Here is a 14,154-nt window from a genome sequence, read left to right as displayed (position 1 = left end):
GACTATTGGCACCTGAAAGGATTCTTGAACCGAAGTGCCGCTCACCGTTTGCAGCACCGCCAACTCTTGCTCGCTCTTTCTCAGTGTGGGACATTACCCCCGAGGTTGTTTACTGCCTTTGTCATAACTTTCACAGCCCCTTCATTCGGGCTCAGTTGGCGTCGCCCTGAAAGGCTGAGTGCGCGAAGTGTTTCATTCGGTCCTGACAGCTAGACATTAATAAAGGCAACATTTCTTACCGCTTCGACCCCTGGCACTTTAATCCGGAGCTGACGTGACGCCGTCCCAATGAACGAACCGGCCACGTCCCTACCCTCCAATCACTGCGCTGGGGTTGGATCCCGCACTCATTGGTCCAGCCGAGCCCGCTGCTCTCGGTTCGACGATGTCTCCCCCGCCCCCGCCCGCCCCAAACTTTTGGATTCGTTTCGCAATTCCCTGCGGAAGGAGTTCGGTGTTGACGTCCAGTATCAAAGCCAAGTCAACTGCACAGGCTGGAGATGCTGAACCTTTTCTAATGCACTGGTGATCAGAGGCCAGTTTTCTTTGGGGTCGACGATTTGGCGTAACTGTTAAATTGGAGGGGGGGGGGGGCTTAAATATTATTAGTCTGTGACCACCAAGCCGTTGCTTGCAGGAAAATACTAATCTCATAGTGGACTTTAAGATCATGTAAAGTGTGGAAATCAATGAACGAGAGGCACCAATACATTCACTAAGAAGCCGGGTGGAAAGCTACAATATGAGTGGCTACACTGTAGACTTGGCATCAGACTCTCAGGTGGGACACAGCACCAGTAAACATCTATTGGATTGAGTCATAATATTTTGTCCTGCATGCAAGTGGGATTCGAGAAGGCGATCTTTAATGATCTCTAACATACAACCACCCCCACAACAAAAACAAATCACCCGTAGGACCACTGGTATATTCCACACGCATCTGCACGCACTTCTTATTCACAATCGGTTTGTCAGGGTGGCTCTCTGTGTAAGCATTGTTCCTTTGTCAATTTGGGTTTTGGAAACAAAAGTGTCCGCGCTGATGTGTTTTGGGCAGTGGTACAATTATTATAGAATGTCATCCATCTTAATTCAGCCAAATTTAAAAACAATACACGTTGATTGAGGTCTACCACTTATGTGCAATACTGCAGTCCACTGACACAAGGCTGCAGGGGAGCTGGAGATTTCAATAAGTTCGGGGGGGGGGGTACAGGGTGTGGAAGAGAGGATTGCTTTTATTTTGGTGTTTGCTGATGCATCGAATAACCAAACACAAAACGGCAACCTCTGACGAATGTTTATTGTTAAATTCAACAATACATTGTATAATGGGAGCCCCTGGAAATGGCATCCTTTTTCAACTAGAGCGTTTTGCGGGAACTTGTACAATAGCATCGTAGCGAGTACAGTGGCTGCAGCGGGTGCAGAGAGCCAATAAAAGCGGCTGTCTCCATCCCCTTTGTTGGGCAACCCCTTCACATACCACAATCCATGTAGTGTCGTACATAATTATAGTTCAGCTGTGAACGGTCAGCCCAGTTTAATCCTGATATTTTGGGTTGGGTTGGGCGTACATGTGCGCCCAAAGTGTGTTATTTAGTACTCATTGGTGCAAGTGGATGCTTGGGGTGCCATTTGGGGTGCTTCAACTTGAAAGAATGTGCCATCTGTAGTCTTGGGGTTGTGGCCATTTGTTTCATAGGTTGTTACTGAGGGAGCTCTGCCTACCCTGGGTTCATGTTCCAGATCCTGGTTTGTAGTTCCATCAGGAATGGTTCAGATGGGGGAGGCTTCCTTACAGGTAGGATGTGTCGACGGTTTCTCCGATACACCCTTCCTTCTGATATTACCAGGGATGACCTGAGCTCCTGGCAGCTCCTTTCGTCTATGGCCATATAATCATAGTCCTGTTGAGTCCGCATCCTTATGACTTGCCCTTCTGCTAATGGCACGAGTGGCCAGCTGTTTCTGTCATAGCACCTTTTCTGTGTCAGCCTCCTGTTCAGCAGTTGGGATTTAATTTCCTGTGGGTTCTTTAGCTGAGGCTCCAAGAGTCTCCTTGCCACAGGCAGAGTCGTTTGTGTCTGCCTGGACATGAGTTGTGCCGGAGAATCCAATACAGTATCGCCGGGCATGTTCCTTAGGTTCAGCAGGTTTAGGAACATGTCCGTATTTTCCCTGTGGGACTTCTCCATGAGTTGCTTTGCACTCCTCACGGCTCTTTCAGCCAACCCTTTTGACTGTGGGTATTCTAGGCTGCTAGTGATGTGCTTGAAATCCTATTTGTTGCAGTGTCTGAATTTCTCACTGGTGAACTGGGTGCTATTGTCTGACAGCAGAGTGTAGGGGGCCCCATGCACTGAAATATCTCTTTTTAACTTGATAATGGCAGCTGACGAAGTGACATTGAGTAAAAGGTCTATCTCAATCCATCCAAACTATGAATCGACAAGAACCAAATACTGTTGATCGTGCTATTTGAAGATGTTCTTTGCCACTGTTGACCAGAGAAGGTCCGGCATCACGTGAAGCTGCAGTGGCTCTTTCTGTTGGTGTGGTCTGGTGCTATTGCACAACAAACAAGCTTGTAGCTCCTGGTCTATGTTCTCAGTCATCCCTTGCCAAAAATCTATGTCTCTACTCCTGCGTTTGCCCCTGGATTCCCTCTACGCAGGATGTTGACTTAAATGTTTTGCATTGAACTCAGAACTATTGCTCTCAGGCCTTTCATTGTGATTCCATCATCGATGAGTAATTCGTCCCAGAATGGGAAGTAGGGTTGCATTTCAGGAGGTAGGCTGCATTGCTTTTCAGGCCAGCCGCCCTTGATAAAAGAGCTCAGGGTCCTCAAAGATGTATCTTCAGTCATGTGCTGTCTCAGGTCTTCCAACTGGGAGGAGGAGATGTGCATTACTGTCATTATATCAAACATGTCCTCTTCCCCATCTTGCTGTATCATGCAGTTCCTGGGAGCATCGGCTAAGTGCATTTCTTTTCTGCATTTGTAAGTTAAAGTCACGTTGTATTTCTGAAATCTGAACATCATTCTCTGTAATCGTGCACGGGCTCATGGATTTGCTTTTTCAGAATTGCGACCAGAGGTAAATGATCTGACTCTATGGTCACTGGTCTACCATAAATATAGTCGTTAAATTTTGAGCAGGCGAAAACTACAGCCAATAACTCCTCTATTTGGGTGTATCTGGTCTCTGTGGAGGTGAGTGACATGGATGCATAGGCCACTGGTTTCCCATCCTGCAGGCATGCTGCACCCAGACTATACTGTGATGCATCACAGGTTCAAATGACTTGTATGATAGAACAGGTGGGCATTGCAAATGTCTTTTTAGTGTGTGGAATGCATTTTGTTGTTGCTCCTGCCAGGACCAAACCACATCTTTAGTGGGGCGATAAGATCACTGGTATTCAGAATGAACTTGCTCAGGTAGTTGACCATGCCCAGAAAACGTTGTAGCACTGTCACGTCTGTCGGTACCGGCATTTCACTGATTGCTCTAGTCTTTGAAGGGTCTACCTTCAGGCCTTCTCCTGTGAAAACATGGCCTACATAACTGACCTGGTTCAGCTGAAACCTGCACTTACAGGGATTGAGCTTAAGATTAACCTTCTGAGCTTTGCAAGTACCTTTTTAAAATTTGTGTTGTTCTTCCAAGTTTTTGCCACCTACGAGTAAGTCATCAACAATGATGAAACAGAGATACCCTGCAAAGATTTGCTCTATTGATCTTTAAAATACTTCACTGGCAGAATTGATTCCAAATGGCATTCGCAAGAATCTGTATCGGCCAAAACTCGTGCTGAATGTGGTCAGCAGTGATGATTTGTAGTCAAGTTTGATTTGCCAGAAGGGATTCTTTGCATCCAAAACCAAATAAACTGTTGTGTCGGCCATCTGTGTGGCAACTTCCTCCACAGTATGCATTGGATAGTGTGGTCATTTTAAAGCTGTATTGAGGTCTCTCAGGTTGATGCAGGTCCGGATCCCCTGTCCATCTTTTATCTTAGCAGCCACTGGGGTACTAAGTGGCTGGGGTAATCACGCCCAGGTCCTGCATCCTGTCCTTCATTGCTATCGATATACGATGTGCCGGTCGAACCACGGGCCTCACTTCTGGGTCGAGCTGTATGGAGTATGTCACTGACAGTTTTCCCAGTTCTTCCATAAAAAGGTCATTGTACTCAGAGACGATTCTGTGCATCAGATAATCTTCAGCCAGACTTGTCTGGTGTACCTCTCTGCTGAACGAAACAAGTCCTATGTCCATGCTTGTGCTCAGGCCCAGCAGAGGTAGGACATTTTCTTGGATTATGAAAAAAGTTGGTATGTGGAGCTGTCCTTGAATGTAGCACCACAGTCGGACTATGCCGTTGGTTCTAATTTTGCTGCCCCCCATATGCCACTAGACTTGTGGACTTGGAGCACGGTACGACCTGTTCTGACTTCCTCAGTAGGTTGAACGTTCTTCGTGACATGACGTTGCACTTGGCTTCAGTGTCAACTTTCATTTCTGTTGTTTTAGCATTGATCTTCATTGTTACAAATGCTTTGTTATTCCTTCTAATTCTTGTTGGGTCTCCTGCCATCTGCAGATTCAATCCATTAACGTAATACAGGTCATCTGAGTTGGTTTGTCCTTGCTCAGGTTCCAACTGGTTAATCATCCTTCTGTATCTAGGTCTTGGGGTGAGTGGCTGCCAAGCTCTGCAGCATGAAATGGTTCCATTTCTGGCATGCTGTGCACTGCTGGCTGAATGCCGGGCACATCTCTCATTTTGCCACATGGTCGCCACTGCAGTTGCCACACTCTGTCTTGGGTGAGAGCGTAGCAAGGCTTGGTTGGCTTCATCTTCTTCTGGCTTCCGGCCACTACCTATTTGCAGGTCCTGCCTGGACTGCGCCTATGCTCATGCCTTGCTGCTGTGGAGGGGCTAGCTTTCTGCTGTTCTCTTCCATGGTTTTGTAAGCCAGACATGTGGAGATGGCATTTGCGAGCATTAGTTCGTTATCTCACAGCAGTGCCTTTCTCATGCTTTTGTTACAGATGCCGCAGACCATCCTGTCTTTAATCAACTCATCACAGTGCACTCCGAAGTCGCAGGTCCTTGCCCTGATTTTTAGGTAGCTGACATACAATTGAATTGACTCACCAGGCCTCTGGTTTCTGGTATTAAATCTGTGCTTTTCCATCATTCAGTTCTTTTATGGATTGCACATTTCTCAAATTTTTCTTTTTAAACACTCCGGGTCCTCTCTTGACTCAGCAGGGCTGATAACGATGCCCCTTCATGCACCTCGTTTGCATATACGAATGACCTTTTCCTTTCGATGACCTCAGACCCCGCTAAATTTAGTAAAATGTACACTTTGACTCAGACAGACTTATCATTATGTGCCGCCTGCAATGAAAATGTCAGATTCTTGTTCAAATACTCACCAATTCTTGGCCACATTGCCTTCAAACACGAGCGGGTCAAGCCTTCTGAATCCGTCTGCCATTATGGTGCAGTCATAAATGTGTCGCAAACATGGCATTGGTTACTCACTTTTTACTGGAAGGCTTCAGGTTCAGACTTCTGACACTATGTTTATTAATGCATCGAATAACCAGACTACACAAAACGGCAACCTCTGACTTTACTGTTAAATTCAACAATATTGTATACTGGAAATGGCTTCCGCCACCAGCTAAGCTCCATCTCCTTTTTCAACTAGTGCGCTTCATGGGGACTCGAGCATGCACAATAGCATTGCAGAGAACCAATAAAAGCGGCTATCTACAATTGGGTTGAAATCTTCACTGATTTGCCAAAATGTTAACATCAACCACCTAAAATGTTAGGACAATCATTAATAGCTTCAACAGTTGCAGACCTAAGCACTGCCTACAAGGCCCAAGACTTCAAGCAATTTACTGTCTTGGGTGATCATGGTCTCATCTATAATGAGAATAAAGCCAATCTCCTCTTAAAACTAGAGTATTTCACTGTAGGCAACATCTAGGTGAATCTTTTCTGCAACGTCTCTATTTCTATTACATCCTCCCACCAGCACTGTACATAATACATCAAGCATGGTCTAACCCACATATTGCACAGTGGCCTCTACAAGCAAGCATTCTAAATGCATTTTTCATTACCCTACCGATCCATGTCACCACTTAAGAATGTTTTACATCTGTAATTTACTCAATACACCTTATTACAATTTGATTTCCCACTCTGCATTAACTTAGACACATCTGAATTAAATTCAATCTGCTGTTCTCCAATCCAACAGCAGACTTCTGTTCCTTGTATTATAGGCAATCTTTTTTGCTATCTGAATTCACTATTTAATTTATGAGCGTCTCTCACTGCTCTTCTGCAGGCTTACAGTAACTGCTAATTACACACAGTCCTCCTCTGCCAGATCCCATTTCTTCATATTAAAAACAGCTTTCCCACAATTTAGAACTTTAATTTGTACTCCATATTTATGCTTCTCCATAACAATCTTAAAACTTAGAGATTTATGGTCATTATCTCTGATGTGCACTTCCAAATACAGTCTTTCCACTTGCTTGGCAATATTCCTAAAGATTAGATTTGGTATTGCCCGTTCTCTAGCAAGAGTTTCCATGTACTGCATTGAAAAACTGACTAGAATACACTTAGAAATATAACCCCTTTATGCCTTTGGATATAAGGTGATTCAATTAATAATGGGGAAGATAAAATTTGTTATTATCCTATAATTTTTTATACTCTGTGATTTTCTGCCATATCTGCTCATCTACTATTTGGAGGCCTACCAAAGTGATCACCCTTGGTTTGTTTCTAAGCTCTGCCCAAATGGCCTAATTTGAAGAACTTTCATGGATATTCTTCCTCTTTACTGCAGTAAAGGACACGTTTAATAATGTGATGGCACTGCCCTTTTAGATGGCCCACCTATCCTACCTGAATATTCTATATCCTAGAATGCTGAGTTGTTGGAGATGCCCATCTTTTACTCCAACGTGTTTATATTCCCATGTGTTGATCATCAGCCTTGTGTTCAATCAGATGAAATCTTTCCATCACATTCCATCCATTGGTGCTCTGTGGTTAGTAAGGGAATACTTAAGGTGGTATGTAAGTGAAAAAGGTTGAGAACCACTGGCATAGAATTATACACACAGGAAGATCTCTTTTGGCCCATCATGTTTATGATGATCATCAAATACCCATTGATATTAATCCTATTTTCCATCCATCATTTACTTGGCCCCTAGCCTTCTATGCCTTGGCTGTGTGTGCTTATCTGGATCCTTTTGAAATGTTATTGGTGTTAAAAAAGGAAGAAATTGTAGTGCAAACCCTTGATGAAGATGCTTAGGCCCGAAACGTTGGTTACCCTTTAGCGTGATCTGCTGAGTTTCTCCAGCATGTTATTGTAAATGGTATTGGTGTCTCTTTCTCCAACATTACCATAAGCACTGCCTTCCAGGTTCTAACCACTTGCTGTGTTTAAAAAAAAATCCTCTCAACCTTCTAACTCAATTGTTTTAAAAAGTCCTTTGGTTATAGCGATCTCTGCAATGGGATTAAATTTCTTACTATTTCTGCCTCCATAATTTTGTATCCCTCATCCCTCAGCCTCTTTCCATCCAAGAAAAGCAAGGCCATCAATCAGCCCCTACTCATAGAATAGCTGAATTGCTCCATCTCAGGCAATATGCTGGTAAACAACCCCAGGACCTTCACTATACAATCAAATCCTTCCTCCAGTGGGGAACATAAATTGCACACAGTTCTCTAGCTGTAGCCGAGCCAAAGATTTATAAAATTGCACCAGAAGCTTTCTGCTCTTACATTGAATACACTAGCTGATAAAAGAAAACCTATTTACCTGTGCTGCCATCTTCAGAAAAGAATGTATATATTTTGAAACCAAAAATAGACTTTATTCATGATCATTTATTTGTAAAAAGTGTTCAAAGTCTCTTCTCACCCTTACTTTCGTACCCATACATTGTACATTGTTACAGTCATTTTATATTTATCATCATTGCCACCACTGTGGCATCTTGGTGTTCCTTTTCCTCTGTTGTTTTAGAGGCTTCTCCTTGGTCTCAGCCCCTTAGTACCCAGTGACAGAAGGAATCTAGAGAGTGGTCCTTCCCCACAGGGCCCTCTCATTGGCTGCACCAAGCCTCAGCCTGTCCCTCAGCAAGTACTCGTTCACCTGGCAGCATTCCCTCACCGGCGTCTCTGTGCGCTGAATGACCAGTAGGTTTTGGGTAGACTAAATGCCATCTTTTAACTAGTTGATGATCTTCCAGCAGTTCTGGAATGTCTGAGTCTGTGTACATCTCTGGGAACAGCCCGTAAATTAGAGTCCTCTGTCACGCTGCTGCTGGGGATGAACCATGACAAGTACACTTGCATCCTTCTCCATACACTCTTAGTGAATCTGCAAAGAAGTGAAAGACTGTTTCTACTCCACCACAGTCATCTCAAGGACAACATACTGTACAGGAAGGACCGAACCTCTCACCAGGAGGGCTCATCTCACCGCCAGCCAGGCCAAGTCTTGGTGCTTGTTTGTGAGCACTGGCAATGAGGCATTCTGCTTAATGATCTGGACGGTCTACTCAGGGAACCATGTCATCGAGTCCTTCTCTCCCATTGTCTGCAGGACTTCTGTGTTGATCATTGCCTAATGAACTTGTGTCAAAGGTGTTTGTCTGGAAAAACTTTTCCACAAAGGATAGCTGGTGTGGCAATGCCCAACCTTCGCCACACCTGGGACAAGTAGAACCTCAGCACCTAGCAGCATTTGTTATCCTTGTACTTTGGTTCCATGCATAGCCTGATGCAGCCACGTACAAAGGTGGTAATTAAGATGAGGGCCACATTGGTTATGCCCTTGCCCTTGTTTTCTGGTGACATACATGGCAGCCTTTCAAACCCTTTCCATCTCAGATCACCATATGAACCAAAAGAAAGCTCTAATGGTTGCCAGGGCAGAGGTGTGGGGGAAGGGCCAGACCTGCACCACGTACAGCAGTACTGAGAGCATTGCATCTGATGACCAAGTTCCACCCCATTATTGAGAGGGAGCTGTGCATTCACAGACCTAGTTTTTGGTGGACTTTTGCGATCTGTTATGACCAATTTTTGTTGCACTTCTCAGCCCCTCCAAACCAGATCCACAACACCTTCAGGTAGTCAGATCTGACTGTGAAGGGGATAATGGACTGATTAGACGAGTTACTGAAGAGCACTGCTTCCCTCTTTTTCCAGTTTATCTTGGTGCCCAATGTAGTTTGTGGACAGATCACGTCTCCAAATAGAAGATGGCGATGTCATCCATGTACAGGGAGGCCTTGCTGTGAGTGCCTCCACTACCTGGCAATGTTACTCCTCTTATGCCCTCATCCTTGCTGATGGATTCAGCAAAGGGCTCTATGCAGCACATAAATAAGACTCGAGAGAGAGAGAGAGCAGACAGCCTCTGCTCTGCCTGACTCCAGATTTGATGGGGATGCTATCTGTTTCCCACCTATTGATTTGGACTGCACTACAGATGTCCATGTAGAACAGTTTAATTCCATTTCGGATTCCTTCTTCAAAGCCCATTTTGGAGAGCACATCCATCATATAAATGTGTGATATCCAGTCAAAAGCCTTTTCCTGGTAAAGCTGACCAGGCAGGTCTTCACATAGATTATGGTATCACTGCACGAGGTTGTCAGAGATCTTCCTTGCCAGAACCTTACAGGTTTGCTCTGGATGGATCACCTGCTCCATGATAGACTTGACTCGATTAGAGATGGCTTTGGACGAGATTTTGTAGTCGATGTTTAACAATGATATCCAATTCCTGATATGCTCCCTCTCCCCATTCTGTTTGAAGATGAAGGCAATGATGCTCTTCCTCATGGAATCTGAAATGCTGCTTGCCAGGAGCATAGCATTGTATACTTCCAGCAGGTCTGGGTGTACCCAGTCCCATGGAACTATGTACAACTCAGCCAGCAGGACATCGCTTCAGGCAGCCTTATTCCGACCCAAAGGAATGGATGCGATCTGTCAGCTCCCCCAGAGTAATTGGCTATATCCGATATTCCTGCTTTTGATGTTCTCCTTGGTCACTTCCCAGCAGTATATTGGGGAAATCAAAGAAGGGTTTCACAGCTTTCCAACCAGCATACTCCTTCATTAGTTTCTCTATGTTCTTTGGGGAAGCAACGTCATGTTCAGGTTCCACATTCCCCTGCATACCTTCTGGTCCTTCTGTAGGTGCGAAGAAGACAGTGGTCAGAGATAAACACCAGTGTGACATCAATGGCTCTGACTGACGGCCTACAACATGAAGAGAAAGTCTATCCGAGACAGGGTTGAGCCATCCAATGTTGACCAGTTGGGCTGTGGATATACTCCACCTCCAGGGTAGCTGAAGCTGTGTGTCCATTACCATTCCATCAGGAGTTTAGAGGAGCTGTCCAATCTGATGTTGGCACTTCTGGATCATTCAGTAGCATTGATGATGAGGCGGAAGTCACTGACCACAATGACATTGCCAGCAATGGTGGGAGCTGCTAGAAAATGGCCACCCTCTGACTCTGCATGGGCAAGGCATACACATTGACCAGGTGGTGCGGGGTGTCAAGGTACTTTAGATCCACCAACCACCTCCTTAACCTCATTGATGACAAATTTGCCTCCCCGCAGCAAGATACCCAGACTGGAGGCACGACAATCATCCCTTCCCATCCTCCCCCCGATCATACCAGCAGCTCATTATCACAACCACATCTGAATATTCCTGAGGTGTGGTAGCTCACACTCTTGTATGAAAGTCACATCTGCCTTGACATTTGCAAGGTATTGCAAGGCATTTACATAGTGCATTTGACACTGCAGACATTGAGGGTTATCTCCCTTGCTGTTTATTGGAGTTTCCAATTCACAATCCTTACACTAACGAAACAAGTCTCTCTTCCTCAATTTTGCCTTGGCTCCTGACATTCCTGATGATAATGAGTTTATTGTCACATACATTGTATAATGTACATGCATAAAAATTCTTACTTGCTGTAGCTGAACAGGTACATCATTAAAAAAACTACAATAGTATGTATTAAATTAAATTGAAAAAGAGATCATAATTACAACTGATAGTTAATAAATATTGTTACCATAGGTGCATAAAAAAGAGGTGTTAAGTGTCAACAGCTCTTTTGCGATTTTGAGCAGTCCACAATCAGGGTTGCAAGGGAAAGAAGAAAGCCTGATAGCTGTTAAAAATAAGCAATTCTTCAACTAGAGATGCTTGTCTTCAGGCTTCTGTGCCTTTTATCCACAGGTAAGTGAGACGGGGTTGTGACCAGGATGATCCAGACCCTTTATGCATTTGACTGTCTTCTTGAGTCAGCACCTCACATTGATGGCTTCAGTGAATGGGAGGTCAGATTCTTAACGAAACTGGCTATATTTTGTTACCAACTATAGCCTCCTGAGTTTTTAACAGATAATGAAATACCAAACCAGGCTGTGATGCAACCAGTCAGTATACTTTGGTATTCCGTACATATACATCTCAATTGTACATCTTTTCTGTGGTCCAATCCTTGACAAACTAGTTTAAAGTCTTCCCTACATTAGTAAAGGACCTTGCAAAGATATTTGAATATATTCTTGTCCAGGGGCCCAACCGTACAAGTTGTACATTATATACTTTCAAGTTCAGATTTATTGTCAGAGTGTGGTGATACGACTATCAGCCTACAGCAGGGGGTGATTTCTGTATCTGAGAAAGACCACCTAAGGGGCTGACTCCACTCCAATCAGCCGACCTGAGTATAAACCTGAGCAGGCCCCTCCTGAGCCAGTCACACGGGGAGCCACCAAGGATTGAACTGGTGTTCAGACTTTTACTGGAATAAAGCCTTTTTTAATGCAGTCTTTTGAGTTTGTGCTTACCTCAGCAGACCAGAGTACACACATATCACATATATCCCTGAGATATTTTTCCTGTGGGCGATGCAGCATTACCACTTATTGATAGTGTAAGAAAAACTGTACTTAATGCCCATATGTAAACAAATAAAGAAATATAAACAAATTGTGTAATACAGAGAGGAAAAAAATCAACAAAGTGCAAAAGTACAGTAAAAGTGCTTAAAGGACTCCCTGATTGAGTTTGCTGTTGAGGAGTCTGATGGTGGAGGGGTAATAGCTGTTCCTGAACCTAATGGTGCAAGTCTTGTGGCACACATACCTCTTTCCTGATGGCAGCAGAGAGAACTGAGTGGTGCAGATCCTTGATGATTGCTGCTGCTCACTGACAGCAGTATACCCTGTAGATGTTCTCAATGGTAGGAAGGGGTTTGATCATCAGAGATGGTCCCAATTATCCAGAAATTCAAAGCCCTTCTGCACCCCTTACCAGTGTCCTCAACCTTTTTTTTCCCCTGCTCACATACTACTTTAAGTGATCCCTTACAAACCACAGAGCACCTATGACATTGGATACCATAGGTCGGTGGTTTTCAACCTTTTTCTTTCCACTCACATACCACTTTAAGTATTCCCTATGCCACACGTCCTCTGAGATTAGTAAGGGATTACTTAAATTGGTATGTGGGTGGAAAGAAAAAATTTTAATTGTACCCCAATGACTCATTGTGTGTACAGTTTCATAACTCCAAAGGAAATGGCCCAATGACAATTTTTCCTCAAGCAAAATATTTCAGTAACAATTGGGTCAAGAGCAGTGATTCTCAACCTTCCCTTCCCACTCACATACCACCTTAAGCAATCCCTTACTAATCACAGAGCACCAATAGCAAAGGGATTACTTAAAGTGGTATGTGAGTGGAAAGAAAAAAAGTTGAGAACCACTGCCATAGGTGCTCTGTGGTAAGTACTGTAAAGGATTACTTAGAGCAGTATCCACTGCCTTAGCTACTCATTCATATCACCTATCCTCATTCTTTTACCCACTAGCAGGTATCATTTTTCTTTTCTTTGGCTTGGCTTCGCGGACGAAGATTTATGGAGGGGTAAATGTCCACGTCAGCTGCAGGCTCGTTTGTGGCTGACAAGTCCGATGCGGGACAGGTAGACACGGTTGCAGGGGAAAATTGGTTGGTTGGGGTTGGGCGTTGGGTTTTTCCTCCTTTGTCTTTTGTCAGTGAGGTGGGCTCTGCGGTCTTCTTCAAAGGAGGTTGCTGCCCGCCGAACTGTGAGGCGCCAAGATGCACGGTTTGAGGCGAGATCAGCCCACTGGCGGGGGTCAATGTGGCAGGCACCAAGAGATTTCTTTAGGCAGTCCTTGTACCTCTTCTTTGGTGCACCTCTGACACGATGGCCAGTGGAGAGCTCGCCATATAACACGATCTTGGGGAGGCGATGGTCCTCCATTCTGGAGACGTGACCTACCCAGCGCAGTTGGATCTTCAGCAGCGTGGATTCGATGCTGTCGGCCTCTGCCATCTCAAGTACTTCGACGTTAGGGATGAAGTCACTCCAATGAATGTTGAGGATGGAGCAGAGACAACGCTGGTGGAAGCGTGATGCCGGAAGAGGACCCATGATTCGGAGCCGAACAGGAGTGTGGGTATGACAACGGCTCTGTATACGCTTATCTTTGTGAGGTTTGTCAGTTGGTTGTTTTTCCAGACTCTTTTGTGTAGTCTTCCAAAGGCGCTATTTGCCTTGGCGAGTCTGTTGTCTATCTCGTTGTCGATCCTTGCATCCGATGAAATGGTGCAGCTGAGATAGGTATCATAAATAAACCATAAATTACAAATTTAAAAAGTTCTGAATGCTTTCATACATTCATGTCGTTATAATATATCCCATTTTAAAAAACCTGTAGTCAATACTAACGTGAAGTCTCCTCAATTAGAATGCCCTCCAGCGATTCGGTGGCATCAGGGAATCAACACCCCATCCACGACTGCCAAAGCAGCTGCTTATATCTCTCGCTATCGAATTGGGTGCTACTACTACCCTTGGACTCTCGCTCCCCCGCTGTTGTATCTAAGCAGCCACAAAAATGGATCAACCCCCCACCCCCAAGCTATATCACCCCCGTTATCCTCCAGCAGGGAGACGGCCAGTCTGCCTGGCTCCTTTCCTCCATCTCGTCGTCAG

General features: G+C 44.7%; 1 protein-coding gene across 3 annotated transcripts in view; it reads right to left on the bottom strand.

Annotated features, from left to right (window-relative positions):
• The window catches only part of pla2g7 (phospholipase A2, group VII (platelet-activating factor acetylhydrolase, plasma)), an 89,744-nt gene extending 75,734 nt beyond the window's left edge, over positions 1–14,010 (bottom strand). Inside the window, exon 1 of one of the 3 annotated variants that reach the window (XM_069886383.1) lies at positions 13,888–14,010. The gene's annotated coding sequence lies outside the window, so the exon portion shown is untranslated. Of the gene's footprint in view, positions 1–239; positions 355–13,887 lie in introns of those variants that run through there. The other 2 variants (XM_069886384.1, XM_069886381.1) reach the window with 2 other exon arrangements.
• Between the last annotated feature and the right edge of the window lie 144 nt (positions 14,011–14,154).

This window comes from Narcine bancroftii, chromosome 6, assembly GCF_036971445.1.
Source record: "Narcine bancroftii isolate sNarBan1 chromosome 6, sNarBan1.hap1, whole genome shotgun sequence".
Taxonomy (NCBI): Eukaryota; Metazoa; Chordata; class Chondrichthyes; order Torpediniformes; family Narcinidae; genus Narcine; species Narcine bancroftii.
The sequence above is the reverse complement of the archived record's forward strand: the minus strand, read 5'-3'. Positions and strand labels throughout refer to the sequence as shown.